General features: G+C 33.9%; 1 protein-coding gene across 1 annotated transcript in view; it reads left to right on the forward strand.

Annotated features, from left to right (window-relative positions):
- The window catches only part of LOC111059179 (discoidin domain-containing receptor 2-like), a 566,524-nt gene that overhangs the window by 92,011 nt on the left and 447,059 nt on the right, over window positions 1-27,454 (forward strand). Inside the window, 1 exon segment of the mRNA XM_039429976.1 lies at window positions 3,187-3,253. The gene's annotated coding sequence lies outside the window, so the exon portion shown is untranslated.

Genomic DNA, 27,454 nt, shown 5'->3' on the forward strand with positions numbered 1-27,454 from the left:
ATTGAACAATATTTGAACAAAATTATATTTGAACGTCACTATTCACTAGAGACTGGAGGGATTCATAGTAAACAGGTAGTTTAGTTATTCCCAGCTTGGTCTCCATTATATTTGAGCAAAATGTATTTTTTTCTTCAGGGCTACTTTTGAAAGATAAATAGAAATCTGAGTACCCTTCTTAAATCATCTCGTCACGACATAAAATGCCATTGATCAAACTTGTTTAACAAAATGCTATTTTCAATTAATATTTTAATGATTTCATCGGGTATTTCATTGTATTTTCATTGATCATCATTTTCAGAGAGCATTGTATTTTACTCAGAGTTTGGTTTAGTCTCCCTATTCACACACAGACCCGTTTCTAGGTGTGGAGCACTATTTTATTAAATTATTGTACAATTTAAACTTCAAATGTTGTAACATGTTGAGAATACCTTTTCCATTCATTCATCAATTATTCATTTGTATTCAATGAATTGTATTGTATTTAATGATTTGTAATATCATTTGTATAATGGAATTTGTCATGTAAGTGATATCATTGAATAAAACTTGATTTGATTTGATTTACAAAGTTGATGCTGTTCCAAAAAGAGCTGCTCTCCGATGTGAATGGTCAATTTATCATTGAGAAGGTTCAGTTATTAATTTACAAAGTTCGTATTTAAACTATATTCCACGACACCACAGTCAAGTTTTTGAATAAAAGTTATTAAAACTAGTAGTCACGTGTAGAGCGCTTTAGGATTTTTACATCCATTTTCAACATTGATTATTGTGAGTACTAGGTAATTTTATTTTATTTTATTTATTTATTATAATTTTTACAATAAAAAGTACTAGGTTTAATAACTTTTATTCAAAAAACTTGACTGTAGTTTGGTGAAAAATAGTACAAAAACAAATTATTAACTTGCAGCTCGTCATGGAATGTGAAATAGATTAGTGTTTACAAAGTTCTCGATTTGAAATCCAAACTGTTCATCAGTTTCAAATGTTGTTGATTCGTGCATGTATCTTGAAGACTTCACCACGAAACAATCATTAATCAATCACTGATTACGAATGAATTGAACGATGCAATAATATACTGTTATTTTGTAGAAAAGTTTGAAACTTTTTCCATAGAGTACTCCGTTATAGATTAGGCTAATATAAAAGTTCTACCAAAGTAGAAAAATGTTTTTTTTTTTCAATTTTAAAGCTAGCTAGTTGTTTGAAGTTATTTCCGAAAAGCAGCTCTCTCTCTAGTCCTGTGTTCCTATACAATGAAGCTCACGCAAAATGCGTTTTTCGAAGCCAATATAGCTACAGGCATTGTTTATAGACTTGGCTTACTTCCGTTCACAACAGCACTATTGCCCCTTGTTTCCAGTGGGTCCTTTATTTGGAAGTATGCATATTCGATTAGCTTCATATCACGCAGCCACACTCACACATTAACAAGTGTTGACAGTGTGTGCGTCAACTCTACACACACAATATAACTCTATAACTAGTTAACTATTATATAACTATAGTTAACTATATAACTCTATACACATACAATATAACTCTACACATACATTGCACCAATACACATTAACTTATTCGAAATATGTGTTGACTCCTATACGCACCTTTACACACACGTTAACTAATTCGAAATATGTGTTGACTCCTATACGCACCTTTACACACACGTTAACTAATTCGAAATATGTGTGTGAGCTCCCATACGCAACTCTACACTACAAACATTAACAATTTCAAAATATGCTTGAACTTCCATACGCACGTTCACGAACACATCAACAATTTGTGAGTTTGTGTACTCACGCATGCACTTTTAAACAGATAGACATATACATTGACAAATTTAAAGCTTGTGTTGATTTACACACGCACATTCATGCTCGCTACGCACGCTTACACGTGGACCTATAGTGAGGGGTTTTTTATGTAGAATTCTATAACAGTAGATCACTACTATAATATAATATTTATAGTGAGATTCACTGGCAGAATAAATTACAAATTAACATCAGTGTTCAACATTCACTCAATTCTGATAGATTGAGTGGAATCTCACAAATTGAGATCGTGCAATTTTTGTCAGTATCCTACACAAGTAACTTCAATATTCACCATTCAATCAATACTGACAGAATAATGTGAATCTCATAAAAATAGGATCGTATGATACACTGGCAGCATTCCTCATTATTAACATAATGCTCATAATTTAACCAATGCTGACAACTAATAGTGGAACACGCAAAATAAGATCCTGCTATCAACTGTCAGTAATACTCATAAGTAGCATCAATGCTCACCATTCAATCAATGCTGACAGATAAAAATGAATCTCATAAAATAGGATCGTATGATTCACTGACAGTATTTCTAATAGAATAACATCGATATTCGCCATTTAACCAATGCTGACAATTCATAGTGAAACTCACAAAATGATATCTTGCTATCCACTGTCAATAATACTCATAAATAATATCAATGCTTGCCATCCAATCAAGAGTGACTGTTTAAAGTGAATTTCCTAATAGAATCGTGTGCTTCTCTGACAGTATTTATTTATTTATTTGTTGATATAATTACATATTTCTAACAGAATAACATTAATACTCATCATTTAACCAATGCTGACCGGTTTAAGTGAATCTCACAGTGAGATCGATCGAATTTTGTTGTAGCATGCAGTAGATGGACTATAATGTTATGACTGATGATTGTGTTGCGTGTCAGTGCCCACTAAAAGCTTCTCAACAGTGGAGATTGCACGGGGCCAAGTTCTTTCTGGAATGGAGTCGAAATTGAATTATTGTTGAAATTTCTATTAGACAATCTGATGTGTTTATTGTAATTGATTGTTTGGGTTGTTTAATTGTTTGTTGTGATTGATGGTTGTCTGTTTGGATGATTTTTGAACTTTTGATGATTATTGTTTGAAATTGTGTGCTGCTGGAGTCTGGAATCAATATGCTATCATTTGACAATGGAAAATGAAATATTATATAATTATTGCACTGGATGAGAAGCAGAATGGATTAACGCTATAAGTCAATGCTTAATGCTTAATTATTGCTTATGAAGCCAATCTTATGAGAAATGGGTATGTTAATGATAGTAGGTCCTGAGAAATTCATGAGAACACAAAATAATAATTTGACTTTTTATTTTCAGATATCACGTGTTACAAATGGATTAGTGAACGGATCTTGCTGCAACGTCACCTTCATCAACATTATAGGTGAGTTTCATGAATATTTATTTATTGTTCCTACCAAAGGACATGAATTTATATTTTCTGTAATTTTATAAATTTTCTCATCAAATTTCAACTGTATCATCAGAAATGTTAACGTAAAAAATTCTGTAAACTCTTACCCTATACCTATCGTATAGGTTCGTATAGGGTAATAGTTGCTATTATGTTTTTTATGGAGTTTCTAGTTGTTTCTAGGTGTTTTTATGGAGTTTCAGCGGATAATTTGATCCAAATCAAGATGAGAGAAGCTTTTTTGTTGTATAGTTTAGTTTACCAAATTCCCCCACACGGCTCATATTTCAAGATTATAATGTGAAGCCAAGAAATTACAAATTATAGATTTTTGATAGTAGCAGTTGTTGTTCAATTTGGATATAAATTGCAAATGTTCAATTTTTCATGAACAGAACTGCTCAAATCTTGAATTCGCATCTTGAATTAAACGAAACTTTTTGTGAATTGAGCCTAAGAACTCATGAGAAGGAGGGTTCAATTCCTTTAATAATTACTTTCCTTGCCCTATTACCATAGGTAAGGAAAGTATTGCTTTCCGAAAAAAATTAAGGTACCCCAATTTTTAAATTTCTATACGTTTCAAGGTCCCCTGAGTCCAAAAAAGTGGTTTTTGGGGTATTGGTCTGTATGTGTGTGTGTGTGTGTGTGAGTGTATGTGCGTCTGTGTACACGATATCTCATCTCCTAATCAACGGAATGACTTGAAATTTGGAACTTAAGGTCCGTCCCTATAAGGATCCGACACGAACAATTTCGATCAAATGCAATTCAAGATGGCGGCTAAAATGGCAAAAATGTTGTAAAAAACTGGATTTTTCGCGATTTTCTCGAAAACGGCTCCAACGATATTGATCAAATTTATACCCAGAATAGTCATTGATAAGCTCTATCAACAGTCAAAAGTCTCATATCTGTGAAAATTCCAGGAGCTCCACCCCATCTATGCAAAGTTTGATTTTAGATTCTTTATTATCAGGCTTCAGATACAACAAAAAATTTCAAGTGTATAAGATTGAGTATGGAGATCTCTACAATCAATGTTGAGTAACATTTCCACCTAAAATTGGAAATAAGTTCGAAATTTGATTAAATGTGATTATTCAATTGCAAACTGTTTGGAAACTGTTGATTCTATCAAATGATTCACTATGAAGAGATAGCAGACCACGTGTGTCTCCAGCGTTATTGTCCTGTCACCAGCTGGCTCAGATATTCGAATAGTAGACTTGAGGCGCGTGAACTCTAGCGTCAGGTGATAAATTCACATAACGGCAAGGAAAGTTGTGTGAATGCGCTACACCAGATTTTTTATTTTGTTGTCAGTCTAATCTAAATCTTCGAAGCTGACTCCTGATTTCTTTATGACATCACTCTCTTCCTCATTTTCAATTACAAACTGATATCATTCTCATAAATTCATGGTAGAGCCTTATGAATAATGGAATGGTTGATTGATTGAACATACTTGTCATAAAACCATGGTAACTAATGAATAATGAGACGAATAATTAATTCAACATACTTGTAATGTCCTCTTACAAGTATGTTGAATTAATCATTCGTCTCATCATTCATTAGGATCTACCATGGATTTATGACAAGTATGCTCAATCAATCATTAGCCTCATGTACACTTTCATCTCAAATTTAAAACAACATGATTCTCTCAGTTTCACGGTACAAACTCATTGTGAAAAACCCGAAATAGAGCATCAGTATCAACTCGTTAGTGACTCTCAGGTAACGTTTTCTTAATCAAAAATGAATTATTGTCGACAATAAGCCGAACAGTTGTATCTTTTTTTGGCACAAGACAACTGTTATAACTTTAACAGCTGGTTTAACAGGGTTAAACGCGGTTCAAGATCACAAGTGCAGTTAAATCTTTCTTCTCTCTTTCTTCTAATCCCGCCTTACTAATCGTACTCTGAGATCATAATTATATCTCTAATCCCCCTTCCTCGCTTTGTCCTCTTTCATTATTTTCTTTCATTTCTATCTGCAGTTTAATCGTGTCCTCATAATATTTTCTCCTTTTCTGTCATCAGTTTTATCGTGTCCTCATCATATTTTCTCCTTTTCTATCATCAGTTTAATCGTGTTCTCATCATCTTTTCTCCTTTTCTATCATCAGTTTTATCTTGTTCTCATAATCTTTTCTCCTTTTCTATCATCAGTTTAATCGTTTTCTCATCATCTTTTCTCCTTTTCTATCATCAGTTTAATCGTGTTCTCATCTTTTTGTTGTGGGACTTGCCATGATGTGTATCACTCTTCTCTTTCCTTTAAAGTTCACTTCTGAAGAAAATGACTCATTTTGATCTAGATATAGAAATGATGCTCGGAAGGGTGTGTGGGTGGAAACTACTTGTATTGTTTTAATCTCCAAAGCAGAGGTTGAACTGATTAGTTGTACGGTTCAAACGTTTCTTTTCTTGGTTCAATTTGGAATTTGTTGGTTTTAAATTCCTCTTTAGTGTTGTTTCCTTGGAATATATATTGTATTGTTTTAATCTCCAAAACAGAGGTTGAACTGATTAGTTGTTCAGTACAAACGTTTCTTTTCTTGGTTCAATTTCGCATTTGTTGGTTTTAAATTCCTCTTTAGTGTTGTTTCCTTGGAATATATATTTTATGGATTCGGTAATTCTGATTATTAGAGAAATATTTAATTCTCATTGAGAGAGGAATTTCTTGTTCCAAAAATGTCGAAGGAAATAGTAAATCCGTTCGTGCATGTCAGGTGATAGACAATTAAATGCCTAAATTAAAATAAAAATCCACTGTTTTAACATGATATAGTGTTCTTATTTCTGTGGGTAGATGACACAAGTTGATAAGTCACATTTTTGACCATATTGAGTTATGCATGCATATGGTTGTGTTCAGAAAAATTAGATCTATAACATGGTATAACTAAATATATTGTATCTCTATAAATAGCTGAGATATAGGCCTTGCTTAAGCCTGATAGAGCATTTTCTTCCAAACCCCAAGTTGACAAATATTGATAAGTACATATATCTCAACACTCTTCTACCGGTTTGTATTATAATCCAATTATCAAAAGATGGCAAAATTTGATAAGTGTATGTACTGGTAGGCTATTATAAAATCTGAAAATCAATAACCCATATTGAGAACTACATAACCCATACAACTTTGCAAACAGTTCAAGTTTGGTTAACTTGATCAATACTTGTAAATAATATCAATTAATTGTTAAAAAATATATTCAAATTTCTAAAAAATCGATTTTTAAGATATTTCCTATACTGTTACATTGTGATTTGAAACATTTGGCAGATGGCAAAACATGATATCTCTGACATCACTTGCAAAAATTCTCAATAGTTAATTTAAATAAATGTTTTATTCCTTGATATTTTATATTTAAATAGTCGAAGATCAGCTGATTATATTAGTGTAAAATGGGTAAGAAAGAATATTATAGATAATTTTTGCAGCTATGCCAAACTTTCAAATTGCTCTCCTGAAAAGTTTACAAATCATGACTTATCAGCTTGTGTCATCTACCCACAGATTTTATTTAATGAAATATTTCATTCTCATTGAGAAAGGAATTTCTTGTTCCAAATGTCGAAGGAAATAGTAAATCCGTTCGTGCGTGTCAGGTGATAGGTAATTAAATGCCTAAATTAAAATAAAAATCAACTGTTTTAACAGCTTCGTCATTGAAACAGTAAATGATATAGTATTTTCACTATTTTAAATCAATAATATAATGAAGGGAAGAATAAATTGACTCATTCGATTATGAGATAGAAAATTCACGAATTAGGAATTCGCATAATCTCTTCTGAACGAACTACTTAACTGATTAACTTGAAATTTCGCACATTGATTCTCAATTTACAGAGGATGGTTATAGGCCTATTTCGAATTCTTCACGATTTAGTAGGTCAAGTTCTCAGTTTGTCAAGCTTTTAATCAGACCATTGCGAAGCACCGGTTACCTGCTGGTATATAATAATGAATATCGGGGCACCGAGCTTCGCTCGTTATTTTTATTTATTGATAAACAGAACCATAGCCTACTATAGATAGAGTAAGCCATGACAGAAAACACAATTCTTGCAAATGATCATGTTTATATTTTACAGCTGGCTATAAGTCAGTTTATGGATTTCGGGGATGCGATATTTTGATTTTCCAAAGAATCCTTCGCTCACTTTAGAAGATGAAAGTCTCAGCTGTTTCAGCCAAGGATGAATTATCCTTTTAATGTCGTTCAGCGAGTTTTCCCAAGGATGAGACCTAGTGTAATCGAATTTTTATATCATAAACCTACTGTGTTCCAAATTTCGTGAAAATCGTTAGAGCCGTTTTCGAGATCCGTTGAACATGAATAACCAGATATAAACAGATATACAGAAATTGCTCGCTCAATATAATGGGATAAATTAATAACAGTATGCCCTAGGCTACTTAGGCTAAAAAATGTCTACCTTATTAAATTTCAATTATTTATTGACTTGAAAAATGATTTAGGAATCTCTTCAACTTTATCATTCTCCCACAAAAATTAGAGAGAAATAGTTATTTGTATATCTAGAGTGAAAAGTACTGTTTTTTTCACCCTGAGGGAAAAGTTTGAAGCCCGAGGCGAAGCAGAGGGCAACAATTTTCCTGAGGGAAGAAGAACATTTTCACTCATGATATACACAACATTTTTCCTCCACCTATAATTTTATAAAAACTTCAAATAAAATAATTTTAAAAAACGTTCGTGACCAAACAATGTGTTACAACATAATATCATAGAGAAACAATAGCGTAAGTTATTTTATGTGTAAACCGTAAGTTATTACGCTATTGTTTCTCTATGATAATATAAAAAGTAAACAGAAACAGCTGGCTTGTAATCACAGTTCTCCGCCGACAGCGCTATCTGTTGTAACAATAATGGCCGCCACAACTACAGCTATGATGAAGTTCCCGTTTCAAATTTTATTAGTTAATGAGGAATATTCGTTGGCTGGTATTTTGAATAGCATGGAATATAAAAAGATATTTATACATTTTTTTAGTATAGTGATATGGAGTTTGTAATAATTTTAGCATACAAACATATATTTCATATGTTGATCAAATCTGGTTGAGGTATTGAATTTAGTTGGCTCAATGACTGACTACTCTATATGCTTCCTCATCTGAGCTTAGACCTTCTAACCTATTACAATGTAAGTTTTTAAAATAGAGATGCTTCCCATGTTATTTGAATGGAGTCACTTTTCCTCACTAGGGAGTTTTTCTGTTTTTTACTACCGACAGCAAAAAAGTGACACTTTAGTATTATCACAGAATTAATATAGCATAATTAATTTATTTACTATTATATAAATTATAATAATAATTATCATTATAGAAGATTTCTCTGGTATTATGTTTCAGTGAGTAAAGTAAGTACTTTAGGAAGTAGGTGGTGGAAAAATTAATGTTAAGTTAACCCTCACTGCCATTCAATTGTCTCCACTTAATTAGATGAAACAGTAATGTAAACACCCAGTCAAAATTTCTTCAGGAACATATCGCCGTACATTTCTTTGTCAGTGTACACTAGCTTATTCAAAATGCCTCGTTTTGCAACAATTATACATTCTTTGTGAATTGACATACACATTTCCACACGGTCCCATTCACAAGGAATGTAAATATGTAAATACAACGTTCGCTTGTGAAAGAAACCAGAGGGAATGGCTACTTCCATTTCTCTTTAAATATTCTTTTGTGAATTCAAATTAGCTGGTGATGTCTTCCAGTTCCAGCTACTGTTCTGTAGTCTGCTGTGAAATGAGTTGATTTAGACTCCCTGTTGGTTCACGCACTTTTTCACGTACGCGTGTAAAGTTGTACGCATATATACGCACATATATGTGGAGTAAGTATATAAATAATGATGATGTACACAGCTAGTTACTCATTTATTCAACTTGGGGACTGAATTTAACCTTTACTAAATGACCTTTTGCGTGTGGTTTATATGCGACTTATCGTTAGTAGGTACAGTAGTATGGAAACGTTTATAAGAATGAAAACGTTTGGAAGTGACATGGATGCATGAAATAGGAGTTTTTATCATATTAAATCGATAGTATATAATATTATACTCTTATAGACTTTTATATATACCTTATGATAGATAGTATATGAAGATATAGTTGACCGAGCGAAGTGAGGTGTAAGAATCATGTCGAATTGGCATTTCTCTTAATTAATGTTTATATGTTGCGCATTTACGGCGAAACGCGGTAATAGATTTTCATTAAATTTGACTGGTATGTTCCTTTTTAAATTGCGCGTCGACGTATATGGAAGGTTTTTGGAAATTTTGCATTTCAAGGATAATATAGAAGGAGAAAGGAGCCTCCTTCATACGCCAATATTAGAGTAAAAATCAGACTATAGAATTATTCATCATAAATCAGCTATCTAGTGGACTATAATACTACCCGTTCAAAAACATCGAACATCTTGAAAATCTTTCTTCCCTTCAACGTTAGTAGACAGTTGACTATAATACTACCCGTTCAAAAACATCGAACATCTTGAAAATTGTATCTTTCCATCAACGTTGTAGACAGTTGCAGCCAGACCTGATAACAGCGCTCACACTCACATTCCGGGACGACACGTCACGGTACGATAGGACAGAAAGCTCTATGTTTATTTAGGATTTGTGCTAGACATTTCAAATTGATAAATTACTTATATTTTTTTTGAGAAAACATAACAACAGGTCAATGTAACTTACTGAGTGCGAGGTCTACTGTTCACAGAACTACTAGTATAGATTATACGTGAAACTGTTCATGAGATTTATTATTCGCAATGAAAATATACTATAGTGAGGTCCACGTTATAATGGCAGTGGAGAAAGATAGAAGAACATCGTTGCCGATCCTTTGTCTTGTCAATGCCTTCTATAGACGGTAGCTGATACAGGTTTATTGATGTAATATTCATTCATTCATTCACGTTTAAAATAATCATTTATATTCTATTAAGCAAGAAATTATATTCTTCAATAATCTCATAATGCATTTTCATAATTTAAATGAAATATTTTGTTGATTAATTGATAATTCTACATTGTTCTACATTGGCATCAGTAGAAAATCTACTGATTTTGAACTAAGAGATAGTAAATCATATTGTCATAACACACGATCAGGAAGAATTGTTCAAAGACATAACTTGGAAATCTTTAAAAAGAGGACAACTTATATGGGTGATAGATACTTTAGCATGCTGCCTGGTAATTTGAAGTCTATATAAAATATAAGATGTTTTAAAGCTCATCTGAAGGACTATCTGGTGGGAATGTCTTTGTAATCCTTTCAGGAATTTGTTCAGAAGTAATTTTATGCGATTTCGACATTGACTGTATTTGTGTGTTGGTTTGTTCTTTTAATTTTCTCTGTTTAATGTGACAACATGTGTATGTGACAATATTCAATGTACTTGTACATTTGATGAATAAATATGATTGATTGATTGAACAGAGCAAAGCGAGAGAGGGATAGCGCTATACGCTTTGTTGAATGATAGACAAGGATAGCAATAACCTACCATTGCTAATCAAACACTGCCATTATAACGTGGACCTCACTATACATGAAGCTCCATAGAAAAAATAAAAAAGTAGACTTTTTAAAATGTACACCCAGTCACATTGGGTAGCTCCATTTTCTTTATATAATTATCCATAACGTATAATCTAATAAACTTGGAAAATTTCAATTATAAAAAGTTTAATACATTTCGGAAGAGTACAATCTAGACCGGCTGTCCTGCAGAATATTTTGAAGTATATTCTATTATATTTTATTTCTCTCTTGCCCAATGTGTAAGCTACCATCAAACATTTCCAAATTTCTATTCAATTGAAATGCTCAATCATGCACAAGAAGTCTTAATTATTTTCAGAGCAGTGAACACGTATCCATTTTTGTAATTCTCTCTTCAATACTTCAATACAAATGAAACTCTAGTACGTCTTTCACTTGTAATTTGCATGCTTTGTTATGCTTTGAATAATGACTATTTTGTCGGTTAACTACAAGTGTCTCTTCACTCTTAATTAGAGTATTGTTACTGGAAGAAGAATAATTATGGAAGTCTAGTTTTGTATTCACATAAGGCATGAGTGTGAACTGGTATTTTCGATCATAGTTGTGTAGACATTGAGGATTTTTTTCACATCAATGTTGCAAACGTTCAAGCTTCCACAGAATTGTTGATAAAGTTTGATTCTTTCGTTGATTATTTTTTTCAAAAACGTGATTATTCAACTAAAGTAGACTTACCACATGCCTCATGTGTTACAAATCTTTCAATTTATTATCAAACGTTTCCAAATACCTTTTGGATTCACATGAGGCATGAGTGTGAACAGGTATTTTTCGATCATAGTTGTGTAGACATTGAGGATTTTTTCCACATCAATGTTGCAAACGTTCCTTCAAGCTTTTCAAGTTTTCACAGAATTGTTGATAAAGTTTGATTCTCTCATTGATTTACTTCTTCAATAACGGGATTATTCAACTATCAACAATATTATCAAACGTTTCCGACTACCTTCATTTTATGTTTTACAATACTTTCTTTAAGCTTATCAAGTTCTCACTATTTATTTATTTACTTATTCACATTTCAACTATTTCTCCACACACGGATTAATAGTGAGGAAATAAGAAGTGGGGAATAGTTATTTGTGCAACTAGTGCGCAAAGTGACAGTTTGCTGCACCGTAAGAAACGTTTACGCACGAGCCGTAGGCGAGGGCGGAATGGTTTCTTGAGTGCAGCAGAGGAACTTTGCTCACGTATTTCACATTAATTTCTCCTACAGTTACATTGAATATGAAGTGGTTGATTATGGGTAAAATGATGGCTGAAATCCATCAAATGTTTGTCTGTATAATTTTGTTATTAATAACAACTTTGATTTATTTTAAACTTGATAATCCAACTGAAAATTAATAATCGATAATTTTTTCAAATTAAAAATAAAATTAATTTGAAAATTTGAATAATTTTGAGTGAATCTTAATTTCTAATAATTTTCCAACCAATCAATTTATGAATGAAAAAAAATATTATTCGAAATAATGAATAATTAATAATATTCAAATGTATAATTTAATAAGTTCTTATTTTTATTCATTTGAAAATCAGGAAAAAATATAGATAAAACAAATTCGCATTCAAAATACACGCCAACAATGTCAACAGCTCATTGGGATGACTGCAAGATAATACGCAAAGTAATACTTTGCGCACTAGAGCGGAAAAGTGATTCTTTGCTTTCTGTAATCAGTGAAGGAATGGTCACTTTTCAAGGTAACTGTAGGAATATATATTTCCTTGATTTGTTTATCTTTGTCTATAACAATTATTGAATACGAATATTTTTTTGTGGAAATAAGTAAATTGAGTTGAATTGAATTGAATCATAATAAATCAAATAATAATATGATCAGAAAAGGAGCAATAGGCCTCCTAGCCCAAAACAGTCCCATTTCCGAATTTTGATAGAAGTAGGCCTATGTCTAAAAGTATTGGTTATGTTAGGTTAGTATATATTGGTAAAGTATAGGTTATGTTAAAAGTATTGACAAGGTTTGATTCTTTCATTGATTTAATCTTTCAATAACAGAATTATTCAACTATCATGAATATTATCAAACATCTAAAATAAACTACTAAACTACATTCAGCTCACCAAAGGCTTTGTCGCGGTCTGCCGACAAGCTGTGATTTTTTCGAAAATCCTCTCCATTTCATACACGTGCCACTGATCAAATATTTTTATCACGTGACCAATGAGAGAGTGCAGCGACAAAGCGTGAGCCGTAGCGCGATCGTGTGCGTGAGTGCGTGACCGTATAATGCACGAATATTGAGCGTTAAAGTGCATCCACACGACGACGTGACGTTTAGTATTTACTACACGTGATGGAAATATAAGGGAGGGAGACGGATTTTGTGATCAAGAGTGAGAAAGTGAAGGGAAAGGTGAATGGAGGAATGGGGAGAGAGAGAGACATTTGATATGTATTTAATTCATCTCAGGGAGAGGGAGAGAGAGAATAGAATAGTTTAGAATAGCTACCTTTATTTTTTACCTAGGAGGACGGAGTTAGGGCGCAGCCGGCCCTCTCTTACACTCAACCCTCCAATACAACGCTAGATAATTACTAGATTAGGCAAATCAAATTGAGAGAGAAAGTCATGGAAGTGGTAGAAAATGTAGGAAATCGGAAAACGAAAAAAGATAAAAAGTCATGGAATTGTCACGGAAGGCAATGAATGGATTAAATTAGAGAACACAGAAAAGAGGGAGAAAGAGGAAGGAATGGAAGTTGAGGGGTGGAGAAAGAGGAGAGAAATAAGGTGAGGGAGAAGGAAATTTGTTGGAGAAACAAGGAAAAATAGAAGATGTGGAAAAGAGAGTATGGAAAGGATGTGGAAGGAATTGAAAAGAAATAGTAGAACAAATTAGTGATAAAGAATGACAATTTGAAGAGGTGAAATGGAGAACTGGAGGAAAATTCACGGAGAAAGGAAGGTGTGATAGAAAACCGTTTGAAGAAAAACAAATCAGAAGAGGATATAAAATGTGAAAAAGACATAAAAGGAGAAGAAGAAATGTGTGATAGAAAATCGATGGAAGATAAACAAGTCAGAAGAGAATATAGAAAGTGAAAAAATAAATAAAAGGGAGAAAGAAAGGTGTGATAGGAAACCGATTGAAGAAAAACAAGGCAGAAGAGAATATGAAAAGTGAAAAAAGACATAAAAGGAGAGAAAGAAAGGTGTGATAGAAAACCGATTAAAAAAAACAAGTCAGAAGAGAATATAAAAAGTGAAAAAAGACATAAAGAGAGAAAGAAATGTGTGATAGAAGACCGATTGAAGAAAAAGCCAGAAGAGAATATAAAAAGTGAAAAAATACATAAAAGGGGAGAAAGAAAGGTGTGATAGAAAACCGATGGAAGAAAAACAAGTCAGAAGAGAATATAAAAAGTGGATAAGACATAAAAGACGGCAAAAAGTACAAAGTGGATTAAGAGGGACAGAGAAGTGATAAAACGGTGGTTAGAGAAGGTGGAGAAACCAAATTCAGGGGAAAAATAAACATGGAAAGGAGATAAGAAAAATGAAACTTCTATGAAAAGAATTGATCAAAAGGGAATTTGAGAATTTCAATGTCAATCCGATGAAATGAATGCCTTAGATGAATAAAATATACGTGATGTAAATCAAGTCCAGCATTTTAATGCATGTGAAACTCTGTACTAAACCGACTCTATATTACCATACTCCATAGTATTATAGTATTACTATAGAATATCATTCACTTTTGAAATCATGCAATCGTTTAATGTCGTCAGCGTTTAAAGTCATGACGAAACTACGCTAGTTTTTACAGGTCAATTTACATTCACCGAACTAAGAGATGATATCATGAAGTTGGGAGACTGGATTGGGTCAGAGCTCAGGAGATTGCAGTACATGTAACTATCACTTTGATGGATGCTGTAATTTCGAGGAGATATCGTGATACTACCGTTGTATCATCTTGTTCGTCTTCATTCAGAGAGTATTGCAGATTATTTATGTGAGATTTGTGTTAGTATGAGGATATTCTGATCTGTTAACTATACACTTTCAACTATACATTTCAATGAGTGCAAAAGAATTATTTCACGCAGCAAGATATTGTTTTTTTTTTTTGGTTCCAGATAGGAAAACTGAAAAGATATAAATGATGATTGATTTCTTCCACATTAACGAGATCTAATGTATTAACATTGTGGAGATAAATTAATATTTACTTCGATAGTAAAATTTTATCACGTGTAGTGATAAAATGCATCACCGCATCATGTGATAAACATAAAATCCTATACTATTAAAGGAGCAACTTCTGTTTTATATGTTTAGATGTTTGGATGTTTACATGTTTAGATGTTTAGATATTTGTATTTCACCGGATCTCGAAAACGGCTCTAACGATTCTCACGAAATTCAGAACATAGTAGGTTTATAATATAGAGATTCGATTGCACTGGATCACATCCCTGGGAAAACTCGCTGAAGGACAGCTGATAATAATTATTTTGTCGTCTGTTGATGATGGAAGTGAGTGAGCGAGTTCATGTGTCAAAATTATGACTCAGCTGTGAACTTTTGTAATCATTCAATCAAGTACTTAGTGCCGGTTGCAAAAAAGCCGGGTTATTTCCAATCCTGATTAATTCCAGTAGATCCATCTTTTTGAGATGTTATTCTCTGATTTGGTTCACATGAAGTTAATCAAGAATAGAATTTAACCGGCTTTTGTGCAACTGGGCCTTTGTGAGGGAAATTTTTGCATTCCTCTGGGAATTAATCTCAATTTACTGTGATTGGATAGAACATTTCTGTGTGAATGTTCTTATAATTTCTTCTTTTGTAATAATTTTTTTTATGCTTTTGTACTTCAGATCGAAGTTCGGTCCTCGATATTATTAATTAATTCGTATTACTTATTTTGTCTGTGGTATTAGCAATGCATTATCTAGGTCAAGGTCTTGTTCGTAAGGTCATATTCAAGTTTACAGATTTCAAGTTCGAGGTCATTAACATTTCACAATGTCACGGTTCTTTATAGATGGAAATAATTGGGATTTTCGTTTAATAATAAATAATTCATTCATAATTACGTTAATTTGTTTTGGTGCGGCTGCGTATAACAACTATGGAATTTCTATTTTAATGCTTCAGAAGCTGAATTGATTCATTCTATCAACGTGATTCAGAGAGCTTGATAATATTCTGCAGATTTCGATTCCATTAATCCTTCTAATATAACGAAATTATTGTTACAAAAATCCTCCTAGCATTATAATGTCTAATGACTATTGATTTGATTAAATAAATCTTGTTTTACCATAACCTTGTTAGCATATATTAGTTGATATTTTCTCTATTTACATATTTGTTTCATTATCTTCTACTTGTTTTCTTGGGTTTTACTTTGTAGTGCAAGTAAATTTTGTTATCATGGCGAGTCTGTTGCATGAAACGCCATTTTGTGACGTTTCTATTATTGAATGAGCGAAGCGAATTCTATGTTTCAAGTCAATCGGCGTTTGTCTGTTTGTTTGTTTGTACCGCAGTTATGGTCCGATTTGGATAAAATTTGATATACAAGTACTTCGAGACAAGGCGCAGAAACGTATGTATTTAATTTTTTTAATTCATCCCCGTTTCAAGATGGCGGCCCTTTATTCGGAAATTTTACCCTAAAAATCAACCAATCTTTTCTATACTTTATCAGATCAGGTTCAAATTGGGCTCATTCTTCTCAGCGCTTCAAAGCGGTATTATTTAATGTATCGCATGATGAAAATTTTCAATTTTAGGAATTCGAATTCGAAGTCCCAATCCAAGTTTCAGATTTTTTATCTCTTCAACCGTGCTTCCGAGCTCAAAAGTGTAGATGACCTTCATTTCTCAGCGCTCCAAGGTGGTCTTATTTCATATATCACAAGTACAAATTTTTAAAAATTTAGAATTCCATAATTCCCTCCCCCTCCAAAAGTCCCAAATTTCAAGTTTCAGACTCTTATCTCTTTAGCCTTGCATCCTAGCTCAATAGTGTAGGAAACTTTTACTTTCCAGCGCTCCAAGGCGGTCTTATTTCATACACATGTTGACAATTTTTCATAATTCAATCATTTCTCCCCCACTCCACCAAGGCCCACATTCCAAGTTTCAGATTTTTTATCTCTTTAACCGTGCATCCTCAAAAATGTAAAGAACTTTTATTTCTCAGCGTCCTCCACCGATCCTATTGCATTTATAGTCAGTAGTGATTTTAGTGAATGTAGCGAATTCTACTGTTCTCTGAACTACTAGTATATGCACCGCTAAGTGGGAGGAGAGTGTCTAGCTGGGCCAATGACAGGCGTTCATGTCCTTGACCAATAGCAGTACTCGCCTATACTAATAGTCTGCTGCTTTTGTATTTAGTTTCAGTTCATCAGATATTGAGAATGGTGTAACATCCGAAACCGGTCTTTTTAATAAAATCTGTGGTTTTGATAACTTCGTAGTGTTTTTTTTTTAATAAATGTGTTTTTTGTGATTTAAATTTTTATATTTCTCCATTCTTTATTTCTCACAAGGACATCCTAATCCTTCCAAGATAACACAAGTATTGTAACAAAACCCTCCTAGTTTTTTAAAGAAACTTCAATGAATGTAACAGAAAATTAGATGCTTTTGTGAGATAAATATTCCTTAGACTGTATAATATTCCTTATGGATGAACCCCGTATCATATCTTCCTTGCATTCGTTCTGCACCAAATTACTTCAAAATTAGACCAATCTCGTATCTAACACCCCTTGTTGAGTGTCCAAAGCTATATCACTTAGATCCAGTCTGCAAAGTAGTTTTCAGTTGCCAAGTGATAAGTTGGAGAAGCCACAGATCTAGGCCTATTATGCCACCACTATCATTCACTTGGTGCCAAGATAGGAGAGAGGATGCTGTTGCTTTCAAGTGAGAAGAAGAGGAGAAGTAGGAGAAGAGGAGGCTGAAGAGTAGTAGGAGAAGAGGAGGCTGAAGAGAAGTAGTGGTGAAGAGGACGAGAGGAGGAGTAGGAGAAGTAGTGAGGAGAAGAAGAGTGAAAGAGGCAACCATTAATCAATCCGCTTTTAGGCTGAGAGCCGAGACCCCCCGAATCGCAGCCTAATCGTGTCATTGTCATGCCTTCACAAAGGTCATTGCCAATGTTTCTCAGGGCTTATTGTTCACTGCTCCAATTCCTTTCCTCTTGTTCTCTATCGATTCTGGACCATTCCTGATCTTCTCCCTATTGTTTTTCTTCATCTGATTTATCTTTTTTTAACATCTTCATCTTTCCTATCTTCTCCATATTATTTCTCCTCTATTTCCTCCATAGTATATATCTTCTTTGGTTTCTTTATCTTCTTTGTGTTCTTCATCTACTTTATCTTCTACATCTTCTTTTTCTTCTTTACCTTCTTCACTTTTTTCTTGTTCTTGTACTAGTTCTTGTTTTGGTTCTTGTTATCGTTCCTGTTCCTTTTCTTGTCCTTGTTTATTTTCCCGACTTGTTCCTGTTTCCGTTCCTTTTTCTGTCGCTGTTCCTGTTTATTTTTCTTGTTATTGTTCTTGTTGCTGGTCTTCTCCCTGTTTTTATTCATTTTCCTGTCCCTTTTCCTGCTATTTTTCTCGGTTTTGTTCCTGTTCTTCTTCCTGTTTCCGTTCCTTTTTCTGTCACTGTTCCTGTTATCTTTTTTGTTCTTGTTTCTGTTCATGTTCTTCTTCCTGTTCCCGTTCCTTTTCTTGTCCCTGTTCCTGTTATTTTTCTTGTTCCTGCTCTTCTTCCTATTTCCGTTCCTTTCTCTGTCGCTGTTTCTGGTAATTTTGTTTCTCTTGTTTCTGTTATTCTTCCTGTTCCCGTTCCTTCTTCTGTCCTTGTTCCTGTAATTTTTCTTGTTCTTGTTTCTGTTCCTGTTCTTCTTCCTGTTCCCGTTCCTCTTTCTGTCCCTGTTCCTGTTATTTTCCTTTGATCCTGTTCTTCTTCCTTTTTCCGTTCCTTTCTATGTCGCTATTTCTGTTAATTTTGTTTCTCTTGTTCCTGTTCTTCTTCCTGTTCCCGTTCCTTCTTCTGTCCCTGTTCCTGTAATTTTTCTTGTTCTTGTTTCTGTTCCTGTTCTTCTTCCTGTTCCCGTTCCTTTTCTTGTCCCTGTTCCTGTTATTTTTCTTGTTCTTGTTCTTCTTCTTCTTCTTCCCGTTCTTTCCCCTGTCCCTTTCCCTGGTATTTTTCTCGTTCTTGTTCATGTTCCTGTTCTTCCTGTTTCCGTTCCTTTTTCTGTCCCTGTTCCTGTTACTTTTCTTGTTCTTTTTCATGTTCTTGTGTTTGTGGTATCAGATATGAAAGCATTTCATACTGGAGTATAACTATTTATCATGGGGATATAAAATCACTCAAATAATCAAATCGAAAAAGATCAAACAAATAAAAGATAAGAATCTCAGAATAACCATACCGACTTGCTATGTTAATTCAGAATATTAAGTTTGTTTTTGGCACAGCAAATTTATTTCTCTGATATATTTTAATATTTCCTATTTTATTTATTTATTTATTTATTAGAACAGTCACAAACACGATATTTGGAAAGAGAAACAGGCAATTGCCCAAAACTTCTTCAATTCCTTGATTTTGGGTTTGGCACATAAATAGTCCAAAATGAGGTTAAGTTTAAAATTTCTGTTTTCACCAAAGATTAACACTCAGAGAATACGTATTCGAGATATGACTGATGAATTTTGAATTTCGAAGGGTTGATAAGAGCCGGAAATAACACTAAACAATCCGAAAGTTTCAATAATATTGAAATAAACTTGAAAATTCTGAGCAGAAAAAATTAAAACTACTATCACTGCAACTATCAGCTGATTTTTTTTATAATAATGTGAAATATTTTCTTCATGTTTGGTTTTGAAGCATCTTAATTTAAAAATCTACTCAAAAATAATCTGTGAAAATAACTACTGAAACATAAGGACTGAAAATTTTGTAATCTTATCTGAATTAGGGAGAGGAATAGCACAAGGTTACGTTATTTTTTGTCTCCTTATCTTTTTTTTTGATGTACTTATTGCATCAATCAATAAGGAATAATTGACAACTAGAAGAATCTAAGAATAAAACCTGTACATTAAGTTAAATCTCAGTTTTGTCCACATGCAATGAAAATCCCCGACAATCTTGGGATTGTGATTTGAGAGAAACTTTTTCCTGAGGAGAACACGAGGACCGATGATCTGTTATTACTCAGGAAAAGTTTTAGAATGAGGATCGACACGAACGATTTGATACGTGATAACACTCAACTCCACTTCCAATCTCTGAAAGCCAACCTCAGCTCTTACTTTTCATCCCTTGCAAAAGGATTAATCCTCTTTCTGTTGCTTCTCTTTCTCTCAATCTCTCATTCTTTCTCTCTCTTTCTCCTCGTCTGTTTCACGCCGATCCTAATCGTTATGATTCTCTCGTCGTGTGACCTAATTTTCCTTTCACTCCAAATCTCTTTGCTATTCGAATCATTTCCCACTTTCGGTTACGTTGTTGATTGTTATCGCCATCTCAATCACTCGACTTCTTATTTCTCCTGGTACAAACTTTACTTCTACTTTTACTTCTTTTACTTCTTCTGGCTCCTCCTTTCTCCATCCTTTTCTCCTCTTTCCACTCCTCCTCCAGTTTATTTTCTCCCATTATTCTTCTTTCTCTCCTCCTCCCAATTTTCTTTCTCTGACTCCCCCAAATTTCCCTATTTTTTACGATTTCAAAACTATGTTATTCTCTCTTTCCTGAATAGGGCTACTTGTAATATAAATATAAAGAAAAAATTGTGATAAAATATTTAAAAAAAAAGGGTACTGAGATTTTTATTCTCTTTATATATTTTTTTCTCACTTCGTACTTTTTTCCCCGTGCTAGTACCCTTTTCTACTTTTATATTTATTTTCTCTCCCCATGCTGATTTCAATTTCCCTTCACATTTTCTTCGTTTCCTGTCCTTTTCTGTCACCATCCACAAAACAGTATAATTCAAGAGTGACAGAGGGCATCAAAATCCAACAAAGGTTTTAGAGCTGATTCCCACAAACGAAACACAATGTGGAGAGGAAAGAATGATAATTACCGCACTGAGAGTGAGAGAAAGGGAACAGGGAAAAGGAGAGAAGGATAGAGATATGTAAGATTGGTTTATTGGAAGAGAGAACGATAGTGTGAGAGAGAGAGAGTGAGTAAGAGAGAGAGAATGTGAGAGTTAGATATTGAGAGAGAGAGAGTGAGAGAGAGTGTGAGAGAGAAGAAAAAAGAGAGAGAGTGAGTGTGAGGGAGAAGAGTTTGAACGGGAGTGTGAGAGAGAAGAAAAGAGGGAGATAGAATGTGAGGGAGAAGAAAGTGTGAGAGAAGAGTGTGAACGGGGGTGTGAGAGAGAAGAGAGCGAAGAGTGTGAACGGGAGTGAGAGAGAGAGAAGAGAAGAGAAGAGAAGAGAGAGTGTGAGGAGAAAGTGTGAGAAGGTAGAGTGATTAGGAAGCTGTGAAAATTTTACTCAGAGAACAAACAATGGGCGACCATTGAAAAGACAGGCGCCAATCCACAAGTCAGTCAGTCGAAGACAAAGTCAAAGTCAACAAAACCCCTTCACTGATTCTTGGGTCACAGATTAACCCTACACCCCCCCACCACCCAGAATCAGCACCTTGCACTACTCCCTTCCCTTCTTACTACGAGAGACCTATTGCATGAGAAATCTTCTTCTTCTTCTTCTTCTTCTTCTTCTTCTTCTTCTTCTTTCCAGGATAGTCTTGCCATAAAGTAAAGAAATAGTCCGATTATTTCTGGTCGTACATACCTGTCCTGGTTTCATAGGATATAACTACTCACCTTATGATCTTTTTAGATGGTAATTTTTGGCCTATTGCATGAGAAAATACAGACTAATGATATTAGTGGCCGGCTGGTTATTAGAATAGGAAAATATGATATTAGAGTAGGGAAATATTTTAAAATATGATATTACAATGGGAAAATATTATTAAATATGACGTTAGGAAAGGAAAATATTCTAAAATATGATATTAGAATAGGAAAATATTATTAAATATGATATTAGAAGAGAAAAATATTATAAAATATTATAAAATATGATATTAGAAAAGAAAAATATTATAAAATATGATATTACTGAAATATAAGCTTGTATTTTCCATGCAAAGAAATATTATAAAATATGATATTAGAATAGGGAAATATTATAAAATATTATATTAGAAAAGGAAAATATTCTAAAATATGATATTACTGAAATATAAGCTTGTATTTCTCCATGCAACTGGGCTTAGTATTAATCGCTAAGATAACAACGCTTGTCTCCAATTTTCAGCTATTTTTGCTCTTATTAATTTTATCGATGGGGAAATTCCATGCTAATTATGAGCTTGAATGAATTAATTTGTTTGTCAGTTACTTGAATGATTTCGGAGAGTCAAATTGATGTGGAATAGATACTGAACATTCAATGATTATTTTGTGATGGTTGTTCGATAAATTTAGTTGTTCTTCGTATTCCTTATTCCTTTGCACGGTCTATCAATTCTTGCATTCAAATTATAGATAGAATATGTTGATAAATCAAGTAAATTGACGAGATGGCATCAAAAACATGAACAAAACAGAAATCTGTAACCCTAAAACTACCTAACCTAAGCAACCCTACCTGAACTAACCTACCTAAACAATTTAACCTAATCTTGACACCCTAACCTACCCTACTCAAGATAACCTACTCAATCTACTCTACCTAATCTACCTTACCTAAACAATCCTACCTAACCAACTCTTCCTAATCACCTATCACACCCTACCTAATCTACTCTACCTAACCCACCCAACATAAACCACCGTACCTAACCTACTTGGGTAGGCGAAGCCCGCTTCCCAGCCCGAGCGCGAAGCGAGGAGGCTGCTACCCACCCCTGTACAATCATACCACCCATGGTGGTGCAGGGGGGCGAAGCCCACGCCGAGCTCGAAGCGCGAGTTATCATATTACAATATTGCATGATGAAAATCAAACAATAATATATACACTTAAATATCAGATGAAATAAGAGTATGAAGAACCCAACATTTTGTAGTTTTCGGATTCATTATTGCGTCAAATTTACAAAAATAATACCATTTTGATTGTTAAAGTATTTTAGTGAGTGAGGGAATGAGTGTTGAGATACTGTTGAAGTACTGTATACTTGAAGAGTATAATCAATTACTCAATAATAATCTTCAACTTTTTTTGAATTCTCGTATTATTGTTGCTTTATGATTCCCTAATCAATGATTCATTGTCTACTTAATTTACTTTATTAATTTAAAAAGAAGATTTAACTTACATTGGAAGACTTTTAGAAGACTAAATTTACATTTTATAATGTTATCTAGATCATCAACTCTTCTTGTGTCCCAAATCAATGATTCATTGTATTCTCAATTTAATTTTCATATACATCATAGAATCTAGATCGTCAACTCTTCTTAAATCCTCACTCGTCTCTCATTCGATGAATTTATTCTCATTCTCTTTTTGTACTTATTTTCTACTCTATATTTCTTTTCACCATTTCAAACTCGGATTTCTATCTTATACACATTTTTCCCGATTCCAAACTTACCTAATAGAAGTAAAAGGCATACGGTGTAGTGGCCTAAGTAGGCCTTTATCATGTAATTACGTCATGCGTTGCGCTGGGGTCAAGTGGTCAGGTTGAGCATGAGAAGGCTACTGAAAACTGAAAGCAAGTAGATAAGAGAGGATTAGCGTTTTTTGCGTTGGTCCAGTCACTGAGAGCGTTGATGATGTGCTTGTGTGTGTGTGTATGTGTGTGTGTGTGTGTGTGTGTGTGTGTGTGTGTGTGTGTGTGTGTGTGTGTGTATTTTATTCACATACGCGTGCACACACGTCTTTTGCGTCGGAGTGGATTGGGTGCGTTTTTATTGGGTGGCTTTCTTACTCCAATTTTTTCGTCTTCATCATCATCATCATCATCATCATCATCATCATCATCATCATCATCATCATCATCATCATCATCATCATCATCTTCTTCTTCTTCTTCTCTTCTTCTTCTTCTTCTCTTCTTCTTCTTCTTCTTCTTCTTCTTCTTCTTCTTCTTCTTCTTCTTCTTCTTCTTCTTCTCTTCTTCTTCTTCTTCTTCTTCTTCTTCTTCTTCTTCTTCTTCTTCTTCTTCTTCTTCTTCTTCTTCTCTTCTTCTTCTTCTTCTTCTTCTTCTTCTTCTTCTTCTTCTTCTTCTTCTTCTCTTCTTCTTCTTCTTCTCTTCTTCTTCTTCTTCTTCTTCTTCTTCTTCTTCTCTTCTCTTCTTCTCTTCTTCTTCTTCTTCTTCTTCTTCTTCTTCTTCTCTTCTTCTTCTTCTTCTTCTTCTTCTTCTTCTTCTTCTTCTTCTTCTTCTTCTTCTTTCTTCTTCTTCTTCTTCTTCCTCTTCATCATCTCCTTCCTGTTTTCATCTTCTGCAGCAGCCAATCCAAATCAGACTAGCACAGTGGGTGATCGCGTAACCAGTAGTAAACGAAATCCACAAACCAGGCCATAACCTTTTCAGAAAACGGAGAACTTGTTAATTGATAGAAGCGATTGCGGCGACTGCATTTCCATTCATTTATCAGAAAAGAGCATTCACGCAGCCGTTAATATTCATTCGCTTAGTGCAGCTACTTTCCATTTTATCAATACAGAGCACCATTTCGTTATCACTTTTCAACAGCTGAGTGTCGTTAGACGATGATAACGTACTGTTTTAATGAGAGTTCATGAAAATGAAATATGTCAATAATTTACAAAATGAATATAGATAGTTTATGGTGATAGGTTATGAAATAAGTAAGTCAATAATGAGTGAAAAATGAGGAAAATTTATGGAGATGCATGATGATTGAATAAGTTGATAAGAATTGAAATAGAGATAGTTTATGGCGATTGATGTTCATTAAGTTACGAGCAAGGAAAGTGGAATAGATTCTAGCAGAGATGAACGAAATAATATAGTTTTCGTTACTCTATGATTCTAGGTACATTTGTTGTGCGTAATATCAATACCTACTACTGTATTGAGTAATAGTAGGTATTGAGTAGGTGTTGGTAATACAGAGTGTAGGATATTTATGAGCACCTTAATTAAAGTGTGGCAGACACTCTTATAAAAATATATATGTTGAAACTGATCTATATAACACTCACGAGTCTCTCCATGTTTAGTTGCATTATTTGGATCAATCATCAATCGTTATTCTAGAGCCTTATGTCGATGTATAGAATATGCTACACTAGCCGTCAGGCTCGCTTCGCTTGCCATATCCGTCTAGCAGGGGGGCTCCGCCCCCTGGACCCCCGACTGGATCGTCCAAGGATGAGACCAGCAGGCTCGCTTCGCTCGCCTGCATTTTTCATTTGGGCATTTTTATCATATGTTAGGACAATCAAGTCGGGGGTCCAGACTAAACGTCTGGCTAAACGGATATGGCGAGCGAAGCGAGCCTGACGGCTAGTAATATAATATTCCCAGGCAGACTCTGATTAAAGTAGCAGTACCCAATCAATTTTTCCGCGATAAATGCATTTCAATCTTCAACATGCTGCCAACCTAACAAAGTCAACTCAACTTAATGCCAACCTGACAAAATTATTATTAATTTAGTTACCAGTTAACAACTGTCTCGAAGAGCTACTCTCCCTAGATTATAGTTCTATATTAACATATGGTATGGACATTTTTCAATTATTAATTAAGAGAATAAGAAGAACATACATGCTAAGAGACGAACTTTAAACCCTTAAAAACCCTTAGAGTAAAAATATTGCCAAAAGATTTCTTAGTGCGCCTCTAAAGGGCCAACTGAACATACCTACCAAATTTGAACGTTTTTGGTCCGGTAGATTTTTAGTTCTGCGAGTGAGTGAGTGAGTCAGTCAGTCAGTCAGTGAGTGCCATTTCGCTTTTATACATATAGATGATACTCCCATATCCCCATATTCCCGTAGGAGTTTTTGATGTATTTTCGTATTCATAGAATAGAAATCATATTAATTTATGAACTTGAAATTCAGTCAAAACTTTATTGGACACCCTTAGATATTTCAATGACCTTCTATCAGGATCTATCATCTTTCACCAATGACAGTCATGCCTAAAGTTTTACAGTTTCAACTGAATTTCAACAAGAAATATTCTAGATCTTGTATAATATTCAAAGAAAAGCTTTTCTTCCATAAGGGTCCACCATCTTTTACCAATCTTGAAGTCATACAATTTCATCTGAATTTCAACAAAAATATTCAAAGAACAATTCTTCTTTTACGGTCTATCATCTTTTACCTAAAGTCATCGAAGTTAGTCCTCCAGTTATATTATCTCTAAAGTCATACAGTTCTATCTGAATTTCAACAAAAATATTCCAAATATTCAAAGAACAATTTTTCTTTCATAAGGGTCTATCATCTCCCACCTAAAGTCATCAGTGCTAGTCCTTCAGTCACTAAAGACATACAGTTTCATCTGAATTTCAACAAAAAATATTCCAGATCTTCAAAGATTATTCAATGAACAATTTTTCCAGTTCATCGCAGTTGATGGCCTTTCGCAGCCTGCATAATGAAGAGGCATACAGCAATTTTGAATTTTGCATGTTACTCGGTTTTCTTCATTAAAACCGGCACGCAATGCTTGTTAGACGAGTTCCTTTTCCATTTTATTCCTAGTGGCAGAAAGTTTCTTCTCTATTCCAACCAGATTATCGAACGGTCCGATGTCATGGGCTGACTAGGCCATAATAATAACAGCAGTGAACCCAGCATGCAGACATAACCTATTTTTTTATGTTGGAGCATTTGGCTTCCAGAAATTGTGCTTTACTGTGTAATCATATTGATTTTTCGGGCTAGCTCTATCCATGGAAAGTTGTATGTTTAGAAATTAAAGGAGGAAGGGCTTCGAGTGAGTAATAGAGTGGGATAGTAGTAATGTTTTTTGTGTAGTTGAGAAGTTGATATAGTGGTAAATATTCATATTGAATAAAAATACTAAGACATTGTCAAAAACTACAGATTTATTGACAATGTTTATTAGAGATTGACAATGGTGTAACAACCGAAACCGGTCTTTCTATCTATCAATAAATCTGTGGTTTTTGACAATTTCTTAGTAGTTTTATTTAAAAAGTATGTTTTGTAGTTGAGGTTGGAAACGATATTGAGTAAGTATAGAGAGAATGTTGAAAAACATCGTAAGTAAATCAGTAACATCAACAATCTACGTAACATCTCTCATTCCAGATTGGGTACATTCACAAAACTGAGTTTATTGAACTAGAGTTGGGCTAGGCGCTCACCAGTTAGTCAAGACATGATCAGACACGTTTAGTCACAATACTTCACATAGCTGTTTACGACGCAACTCACACTGATTAGTGATTACAATTAGACATGTCTTCATATGAAACTATGTGAAGTATTATGACTAAACGTGTCTGAT

Source organism: Nilaparvata lugens, chromosome 6 (assembly GCF_014356525.2).
Source record: "Nilaparvata lugens isolate BPH chromosome 6, ASM1435652v1, whole genome shotgun sequence".
NCBI classification, from domain to species: Eukaryota; Metazoa; Arthropoda; class Insecta; order Hemiptera; family Delphacidae; genus Nilaparvata; species Nilaparvata lugens.